Source organism: Dendrobium catenatum, unplaced genomic scaffold (genome assembly GCF_001605985.2).
Source record: "Dendrobium catenatum unplaced genomic scaffold, ASM160598v2 original_scaffold_27042, whole genome shotgun sequence".
NCBI lineage: Eukaryota > Viridiplantae > Streptophyta > Magnoliopsida > Asparagales > Orchidaceae > Dendrobium > Dendrobium catenatum.
In genome coordinates, this window is record NW_021345501.1 from 7025 (window position 1) to 18081 (window position 11057).

The following is an 11057-nucleotide window of genomic DNA, read 5'->3' on the forward strand; positions in this document are numbered from 1 at the left end:
TCAATTGAGTTGAGTACATCACTATTTGAAAATCTGTAATAGACTCATTTGACCATCCATTAATTGAATATCATCATTATCCAATGCATATCAATGTGTCACCCTTTCCAAGTTCCACCACCTACAATATCTCTATGTTTGCAAACACACAATTATCCTCTGGCCACATTCATTGTTGTTTGACATTCATCAATGGATGTAGAAATTGTGGTTCGACGCCAGTGACAATCTTTAGGAACTCTACCACCTTACCTTCTAGCATTCAAGAGCAATGGTCCCCAAAAAGGTGCTACAAATTTTGATCGTATCCAGTCACAACGTCATTAGTTGAAATTTCCTCTGCAACTAATATCATCCCTTCAACATGAAGCTGCAAATTTCTATGCTTGCAAATACACAATTATCCTCTGTCCACCTCTCATTATTTTTGGGCATTCATCAATGGACTTGGACATTGAGGATTAAAGCTAGTTTCAATCTTAAAGACCTCTCCCTCCTTAAATTTTAACTTTAAAGAGCATTGGTCCACGAGAAGGCATTGCACGCATTTTCCATATTGAATCACAACTTCATTTGTTCAATAATATTCCCGCGAGCTGAAATTTTAAAATTGCCTTCATATTATTCCTATTCTCTCTCTTTCTGTCATATGAGTGTCAGCACATTGCCTATCTCAGCTAAATGTCATCAGCATCCCTACCACGCCACTACCTCACCTTGCAACAAATATGTGATCTCCTTTGTTTGGATGCCTTATAGAGAAGGGCAAACAACCAGTGTATTCGACTTGAAGAGAACGTTAACATTTAAGATGAGTCACGACGCATACAAAAAGTATTTTAATAGTTGTGCAAGCATTTTTTTCTCACAAAAAAATAAAAATTTTAAAAAGCATTATTTTCCTTAAAGAACAAGGAAGAAGTGGTAGAAATTAATAAAAACTAGCTAACAAAGTTCCAAAAATAGGATGACTAACAAAAGAAGAAGTGTTCAGATATTTACCACAAGTCCATGTTTCGTCAGCATCTAAAAAAGTAGGATCCTTGTCCACGCATTCTGGATGATAAGATTTTGTACAATCTCTGTGAAAAGTGGGCACAAAAAACTATGCTAATCAGACCCAAAATGCAGAAGATAGAAGGTTACATTTAACTAGGTCATAATAATCATCATTTTTAATCTTACTCCCGCAATTAGTAGCTTAAAGCACTGTAACGTGTGCAAATGGAAACACAAGCGCTTCAAGCATTAAAGGTTTAATAACTTGCAATACTAGAGTTTTTAATTTTTTTACGCTTTTAGAGAGTATTGAAATGAGTTTAATAAAAATGAGAAGTAATAAAACCATTGTGGGATCATTCCTAGACTTCAAAGGCCTATATTTCACATTCCATGATGGTTAATGTTAATTAAATTCATTTTTGATATTGTTAAAAAAATTGAGCAAAAAATGAAAATATCAACTGCTTTTGATTTATAAAATTCCTAATTAAATGTGGAAATTTTCTAAAAATGCAAAGCAAAACTTCTATGTGCCTCTAAAATTAGTAGATCATGCCAAAATTGGTCGTATTCAATTTCCTGAATCATTGGTGAGTCCTTGTACCTTTGATGAATCCAAAATATTCAAAAGAAAAAGGAGCATTTATAGAAATTTTCTATCTCACCATGGATGTTGTTGTGAAGCTTCCTAATGCTTTAGATAATACATCCCATGAATCCCAGGGCCTTTGTGAAGTTATTTACCCAAAGATAAACCTTAGGGTTGCCTCGATTCAAATTGAACCCAACTCGATATTACTCTGTTATTATCTAGACTTTTTTCATTAGGTGTCTTTTTGAACTAATACATAGATTTTTAAATAACCTCTAAAGTATTCAAGAGAGAGCCAGCAGTCCTTAGGACCAAATCATAGACTACGTTGGCTATTTGCTTGAGTCAAAGTTGAACAATAACTTCAAACCTTACATAGGACCCAAATCCTAGCTTTCCTTTCTTGGTTAAATAAATCAACCAAGTAACACATCATCATTTCAATCCATTTGTAAACATTTTTCTCCCTTGAATAAATTTTAGGCTGATTTGTGGTTTGAATCGATCAAACCCAATGTGATTCTTCTCTAAATGGATTTCTTTGCTTTGATTTTCTCAAACTTCATGTGAAAGCTTCTTACAACTTTCTAATGAGTCCAAGAAAACTTTAACATTCCTTAGGACCAAATCCTAAGCTTACTGATGTGGGCTCACGTTATCGGGAGTACTACTGCCAGCATATACTATCACCCACATGGACCTCGCTCATATATCCACGACCTTGTCTTCTGCACCTTTTCGTTATACTGCTACAGTATTAACTAACTTTAGGCTATAGTACAGTTTTTCCCTTTTCTCCTGCTTTTTCCGTTTTAGCCATTCGGCTCTTTAGCTAGTATATCTTCTCTACTGTATGGGGGAGTTAAAGACACTGAATATTATCAAAGGAACCTTACCCTGGTATTTGGAGCTCTGCTCTTGTTCTTCTTTTCTTTCTTTGTGCTCTGTTTGATTCTCTTGCAAGAACCAGAAGCTTCCACGCCAAGTTGGTATCAGAGCTCAGGTCGGCGAAGCTGCGGGAATGGCGGAGAGTAGCAGGCACAACGCCCTTGACGGCGATCAGGGCGAGAACGCAATGTGGGCGGCGCAATCCAGGATTCTTCAACAACTGGATGAACTTAAGGCTGATTTTCGCCGATTTACCACTGAAATGCGTCTTGAAATTCAAAGCCTCAAATTAGGCTCCGGAAATCCTCAGGCGAATCGCGAGACCTCACCAAACCGTCGACAGGGTCATCCGAGGGAGCGCCTGTTGGGCCGATTCCATCCAGAAGCTCGTGTCGATGATGCGGACATCTTCGCATCTGACGTCGAAGTTGAGTTCCAACAACACCTGTATCTGACTGACTCCGCTGATGAGGACACCACTCGATTGAGGCGACCCAGAAGAACTGGAACGGCACACCGACCGCAACATCAGGGTGATTATAGAATGAAGATGGATATTCAATATTTTGAGGGACGCTTACACATCGAAGATTATCTCGATTGGGAACGTTCTGTCGAGACATTTTTTGAATACATGGACATCCCGGCAGATAAGCAGGTGAAGTATGTGGCCTGCAAATTGAAAGGCGGGGCAAGTGCTTGGTGGCACCAAGTTCTCCAATCGAGACTCCGCGAGGGGAAGGGACCTGTCCGGAATTGGGTTCGGATGAAACAGCTGCTCCGTAGCCACTTCCTACCGACTGATTTCGAGCAACTGTTATATATGCAATATCAACAGTGTAATCAGGGGAACAGAAGTGTAAGCGCCTACACTGAGGAGTTCTACCGTCTGTGCGCCCGTAACAATCTCAACGAGTCCAATAATCAGCTCGTCGCTCACTATATTGGTGGTTTGAAGGAAGGCATTCAAGACAAATTGGAATTAAATTCCGTATGGTCTCTATCTCAGGCTGTCAACTTCGCCTTGAAAGCTGAAATTCAGCTAAGTCGCCCCAGACGTGCTCACAGTCAGAGGCAAAATTTCTCTGAAACACCAATAGTGGATGGCAGGAATTATGGAAGTACTGGCACTAAACCTGCCCCTGCAGGAAATACCCTTAAGGGACCTAACGCTCCACCAGTGGAAAACAGAGCGGTCGATAGAGCAAAAGGCCTCAGCAAAGACAATCCTTATTCCAGGCCGACTACCTTGAAGTGTTTTCGGTGCTTTCAACCCGGGCACAAATCAAATGAGTGCCCAAATCGACAACAGGTCCAATTATTGGAAGGAGATTCCGAGATCCGCCCATCCAACGCGGAAGGAGATGCCGAAGAGGAATATGAAGAAGTTGAGGGCGATGATGGGGAACCCGTAATGTGCGTCCTGGAGAAACTGTTGTTAGCACCGCGACATGCGTCTCCATCCCAACGGAATGCCATCTTCAAGACCAAGTGCACGATTGGAGGCAAAGTGTGCGACCTTCTCATCGATAACGGGTGTACAGAGAACATTATTTCTCAATCGGCTGTCAATGCCTTGAAGCTGAAGACTACCAAGAATCCAACGCCCTACAAAATCAGCTGGGTCAAACGGGGTGTTGAAGTTTCCGTATCAGAAATGTGCAGGGTTAATTTTTCCATCGGAAAACACTATAGTTGCGATGTGCTTTGTGATGTTATTGACATGGACGTGTGCCATCTCATCCTGGGAAGGCCTTGGCAATTTGACACAGGAGTTGTGTATGACGGACGCACCAATTCGTACTCCTTCGAGTGGAAAGGCAGGAAATTACGATTGCTCCCCAACTCTTTCGGTTCATCAACTTCCGTTCCAGCAGCTCATCCAACGTTAAACATCGTGACGGGAAAATCCCTCCTACGAGCTGGACAGGAAACTAAGAGTGTCCTGGCTGTGTTCATTGCTGAAGAAAATTCGTTGACTCATACCACTTCTTATCCAGTGGCATTGCAACGACTATTGGCTGAATTTGATGATATTTCCCCTGCTGAACTCCCTCAGGAGTTACCTCCACTACGGTCTATACAACACCAGGTTGATTTGGTCCCAGGCGCCTCACTACCCAATTTGCCACACTACAAAATGAGCCCCAAGGAACATAAAGCCATGCAGCAAATTGTTGATGAACTCATTCAAAAACAAATGATTCAACCCAGTTTAAGTCCCTGTGCCGTGCCCGCGCTGTTAGTGCCAAAAAAAGATGGGTCGTGGCGAATCTGCATCGATAGCAGGTCGATCAACAAGATTACCATTAAATAATGTTTCCCCGTGCCCAGGATTGAAGATATGCTAGATCATCTGGCCGGTGCTTCTATATTCTCCAAGCTAGACCTCCGCAGTGGCTATCACCAAATACGAATCCGGCCGGGTGACGAGTGGAAGACTGCCTTCAAAACGCGAGACGGCCTCTTCGAATGGAAGGTAATGCCTTTTGGCTTATGCAATGCACCTTCCACGTTTATGCGACTAATGAATGAAATCTTAAAACCACTCCTTGGCAAATGCTGTGTCGTTTATTTCGACGACATATTAGTCTTTAGTCATTCCACTGAAGCTCATTGGGGTCATCTAACTGCTGTGTTTGAACTGCTGCGGGAACACAAATTATATTTAAACAAGGTAAAGTGTGAATTTGCCATGTCTGAGGTACACTTCTTGGGCTTCATAATTTCGGCACAAGGAGTCAGCATGGACCCTTGTAAGGTGGCTGCTGTCGTGAATGGCCCAGACCGAATTCTATCACCGAGGTACGCAGTTTTCACGGTTTGGCTAACTTTTATAGACGATTCATCCGGGGGTTCAGCATCATCATGGCCCCGCTCACGGACTGTTTAAAGCGACAATCTTTTGTGTGGACGACGGAACAACAAAACGGTTTTGACACAATTAAGGAAGCTTTGAGCTCTGCTCCTGTTTTGGCTTTGCCCGATTTTAACAAGCCCTTCAATGTAGACACTGACGCTTCAGGGGTAGGCATCGGCGCTGTGCTGACTCAAGACAATAAACCCATAGAATTCTTCAGCGAGAAGCTGAGTCCAACCAGGCAGAAGTGGTCCACATATGAGCAGGAGTTGTACGCAGTTGTTCGGGCGTTGAAGCAGTGGGAGCATTACCTACTCCACCAAGACTTCATTTTGTGTAGTGATCACCAAGCCCTACAGTATTTGAATACTCAAAAAAATATTAACCGTATGCATGCACGGTGGATAATATTCTTGCAAAAATTCAGTTTTGTGTTGAAACACAAATCGGGCAGTCAGAATCGAGTGGCTGATGCCTTGAGCCGGCGGTCGGCACTGATCACTAAATTGCAAACTGAGCTCACTGGCCTAGAGTCTCTCAAAGACTTGTATCCCCAAGATCCGGACTTTGCTACATCTTGGGAAGTTTGTTCGGCCAACAAATCTGTGGGGGATTATTCCCTCCGCCACAGTTATCTGTTCAAAGGGAATTCATTATGTATTCCACTCTCTTCTGTAAGGTTACAACTGATCCAAGAAGTGCATGGCGGAGGTTTATCAGCACATTTGGGGAGAGAGAAAACGGTAGAACAAATGCAACAGCGTTTCTATTGGCCACATCTGCGACGAGATGTCTCTCGGTTCGTTGAAAGATGCCCTGTCTGTCAAGCGTGCAAGGGTGCTCGACAGAATGCGGGGTTATACACGCCTTTGCCGGTGCCTATATCTATATGGGAAGACTTGAGCATGGACTTCATATTGGGACTGCCTCGAACAAAAAAAGGTGCTGACTCCATCATGGTTGTTGTAGATAGGTTCTCTAAAATGTCCCATTTTATAGCTTGCAGGAAGACTTGCGACGCCCTCGGTGTTGCTCGACTGTTCTTCAGGGAGATAGTACGACTCCATGGCCTCCCTCGAAGCATCACGTCTGATCGCGACGTGAAGTTTATTAGTCACTTTTGGCGCGAATTGTGGAAACAACTCAAAACCGAGATAAAGCTCAGTTCAGCGTATCATCCCCAATCCGACGGGCAGACGGAGGTGGTCAACAGGACTCTCGGCAGCATGCTCCGTTGTTTAGTTCAAGACCACCCGAAACAATGGGATGAGGTTTTAAGTCAAGCCGAATTCGCTTATAACTCAATGCCAAACAGGTCTACGGGAATGTGCCCATTCAGTATAGTGTACACCAAAATGCCAAACCACACCGTAGACCTTGCTATACTTCCCCACTGCCACAATTCGGTTGCAGGTAAGTTGGCTGAAGACTTTAAATTCATGCTTGAGGATGTCCGACGCAAGCTACAGCAATCTACTGAAGCATATAAGATGAAGGCTGATCAGCACCGACGTCTGAAGGTTTTTGAACCAGAAGAACTCGTCATGGTTCGATTGCGCAAAGAAAGGTTCCCCGCGGGAACATATTCGAAACTCAGTCCTCGAAAGATTGGTCCATTCACCATTAAACAACGCATCAACGACAATGCCTACGTTGTTGACCTGCCACCGGACATACTCACTCCCTCTACCTTCAATGTAGAGGATATCTTCACTTATTTTCCTTTGGATGAGGCAGCCACCGAATTAACTCCACAGGAAGTGGAGTCCTCTGGAGTAGGGGGGAACTGATGTGGGCTCACGTTATCGGGAGTACTACTGCCAGCATATACTATCACCCACATGGACCTCGCTCATATATCCACTACCTTGTCTTCTGCACCTTTTCGTTATACTGCTACAGTATTAACTAACTTTAGGCTATAGTACAATTTTATCATCATTTCAATCCATTTGTAAACATTTTTCTCCCTTGAATAAATTTTAGGCTGATTTGTGGTTTGAATCTATCAAACCCAATGTGATTCTTCTCTAAATGGATTTCTTTGCTTTGATTTTCTCAAACTTCATGTGAAAGTTTCTTACAACTTTCTAATGAGTCCAAGAAAACTTTAACATTCCTTAGGACCAAATCCTAAGCTTACCCTTTGCCTGCCTAAAAGCAAGTAAGTGCTCCTCTTTTGCCTAGGACCCAAATCCTAACTTTCTTTGATTAACTCAAATTAAGCAGGTCACATTTCATCTTCTTAAGTCTATTCCGAATCTTTTTTTTTTTTCTTTAAACAAATTTTAAAGTTGCCTGAGTTGTCGAGGTCAAGCCCAAACTTGACTTCTCCAAAGATGATTCATCTTGCTTATTGATCTTCATAACTTTATTTGAAAGCTTTATAATACATTTGCATTTGTTTAGGACCGGATTCGCTCCGCCTTACAGCCTTGCTTCCCATTCTAGGACCAAACAACCTTAGAAAAGTCTTAAGTTTGCCTTCGTATAGATTGAACCAAACTATATCCAAACCTTTTCTCCCCTAGTTCCTTGCTGTAACACTCTTTCTAAATCCCATATAGAGGTTACAAATGACCTCTAAGGGATTATAATTAGTGTTAACCTATTCTAGAGCCAAAATCTAAAATTAACTTTCATTTTTTAAAACAAAAAGTCAATAAATGATCCCAATTTTCAGAAAAAAAAAATCCCAAAATACTTCACAGACTATTCTTGTGTGGTTAATTTAGTCCCTTAACTATATAAATTGATCCAAAATGATCCCTCATGATGCAATTGTGATATAAAATTGATCCCAGTTTGATCCCTCAACTATACAAAATTTATCCGATCATTGGCAAATACGAGCTTGGTAATGGTGGACAAATGGAGCAATCTGGAGCTTAGAATCATTATTTAAACTCATCAACTATACTAGGGTTATCATCATAAAAATCTTCATAAATCTTATCATCTTTATATTTGAAAGGAGCAAGAGTAAGAAGTGTTACATTTTAAAGGCATGAATATTTGATAGCATTTAAACATATCATGCAAGGAATTTTGCATAGAGATCATCAAAATGAAAAGAACTTTGATAATTCATAAGAACCTTGGTGGAGCTCTATCATAGAAGGGATAACATCCATAACTAAGAGAAATTTGTTATTGGGCTTGACAGAGACATAAAATCATGAGTAGCATAGAAACTCCTTCGATAATATACGTAAGATCTAGTATTATCATGATAAGCATGTTTTTGATTTTTTTTATCTTTTAGGCGGATAAGATTAAAGTGGTATTCTTACCATAGCATTTTAAAGACAATAAAAAACCATAAGGTACTTGATTAAACAATTGTGCTATACGCTAATGCATCAGCCTTAAGGAGTAAAAACAAACTAAATATTCAAAAGATATTTTATCATTTGAAAACAATCAGACAATACTGACTGAAAAAACCAAACAATGAAGTCCATCACAGAAGAATCATCTAATTAGAAGGGTGGAACATCAAGGCATAAGTTGAGCTGAATACACTAATAGATAGAAATCCATTAACCCAGAACCTTGCACTATCGTATATTATGAACTCAGCTTATATTTGTCTTCTTTTGTGGAATAACTCTGCACTTTAATGTCAATCTCATCGGAAAGGAATTACTAATTACTGACTGAAAAAGCCAAATAATGAAGTCCACAAACTGATATCCGAACAAGTACTATAGAAGTAAAAAACTTCAAGCGTCTGATAACTACAGAAATCTGTAATGAGTGATTCAAAACTGTTAATGAAGCCATTATCACTCCAAGAATATATTGATGAAAGTAACGGATGATCTTACTATATTCAACTTGAATCTAACCAAAACAGGTCCCTATACCAACTACTCTTGGTAAGTATATCTAGTATGATTAGTGTGTTTAAACTATTTCCAAACTGCCCGCAACAAAAAAAAAAATTACAACATCAAGCAAGATTCGCAATCACTTAGTCTCTCCAGTATTTAAAACCAAAAGGTATAGATGATATAAAAGATTTCATAGTACTTATGCTTAAGCAAAGCCATGATCTTGATCCATGAATGCCACTCCCCGTCCTCAGCACCTCAAACTCCTTCACTAAGGACACCAAATATTAGGCTCAAGTACAAGGACAGACAATAGAATAATTCGTTTCGTCACGTCATTTGCTTAGTATGCTTTTAAGAACGAACCACCCCAACAACATTTCCCCGTGTCATTCAAAAAAAAAAAAAAACAATTTCAGGTATTTAAAAGTGTCCAAAGATCAATGTCAAAGCCATGCACTCCAATTCCAGAATAAGGCATGAAGCATTTCTTATCTTCTCCTTTTTCAATGGAAAATATTTTAATTCGCATTGTTATACAACAATTCAACACTGGAGTCATTTATTTCATAAACTGGAGGAAACAATCTGTAAACAAGACAATACTAGACTGAAGGCGATTTTTATTGATTGATCCTAAACTTCGGTGTGCCCCTGGATGACGCTAGAAAATAAATTTTTCCAAGTTTGGAGGCAACTATAGTTTACTAGAGAGAGAAGAACCAGAGGATGAATAATGTTTTCGCCGCTCGCTCTCCTCCAACTTCAATGACCAAACTAAAATACCATAGCAAACCCTCGAGGCAGGAAACCCGTAACAAAAAGACCGTGGGGATGTATAATGCGGCATCGGGGATCAATAATAATGGAAATAAGAACAAAAAAGAAAAAAACAGGAACGAGCTCACTTGTGATCGCAAAGGCGGAGGTGGCCTCCGTCCTTGCAAACGAAGCAATAATCCTCCGACAGCGCCTCCTTGTCGGCCGGCTGTGTACTCATCCTCTGAACTCTCCTAGGTCCGCTAAGCCAACTCCCGCTTGCTTCGCCGGCAGCGAGACACAGGGGATCGCCCAAATCACAGAACCGACTAATGTGTCACGTGTAATTTTTCAACTCTTTATTAAGAAATTTACATTAAATGGCACTTCACTAAGGCACATTAAATAGCACTTGGCTAAGGCTTTCTTTGAGATGCCTTTAAATTGTTTCTTAAAATAGTTTTTTTTATATAAAAAAAACTATTTTAAGAAATCGTAAAAAATCAGATCCAAACAAAATCTAAAGTGAATTGAGAAGCTTTTCTTTAATATATATAGGACAAATTAAGTTAAAGTATTCTGTTTTAAAAACGTTTAACTTTCTTATTATTAACTTGAAAAAAAAAAATTTGCCTAATGTATTCTTATCAATTTTTTTATCAAAATCCAAATCCAAATATTTGAGGCAAAATTATAAAAATGAGCTGATTTTATATGATAATATGTAGAAGGAGCTTAGGAATGAACAAATTTAAAAAGGAGCGAAAACGGACTGCCAAATAATGCATTAGAAATCAAAAATATTAATCTGATTTATAAGAAACTGGAGCAGAATTATTCGGTTTCTATAGAAACCGGATAATTAAAATCTGGTTTCTATAGAAAACTGATTTTCAAAATCGGAATCAGGTTTCTATAGAAACCGGATTTTAATGATCTGGTTTCTACATAAATCGGATAATTCTTATTTTAATAATATAAATTTTACATGTAAATATAATTAAACTGGTTAATTATATTTTTTTTCAAAAAATAGATTGTTTTAGTTTTATAATATAAAATTTATAATTTAAATATTAAAATTTGATTTACATAAATTTTATAATTTAAAATGTATAAT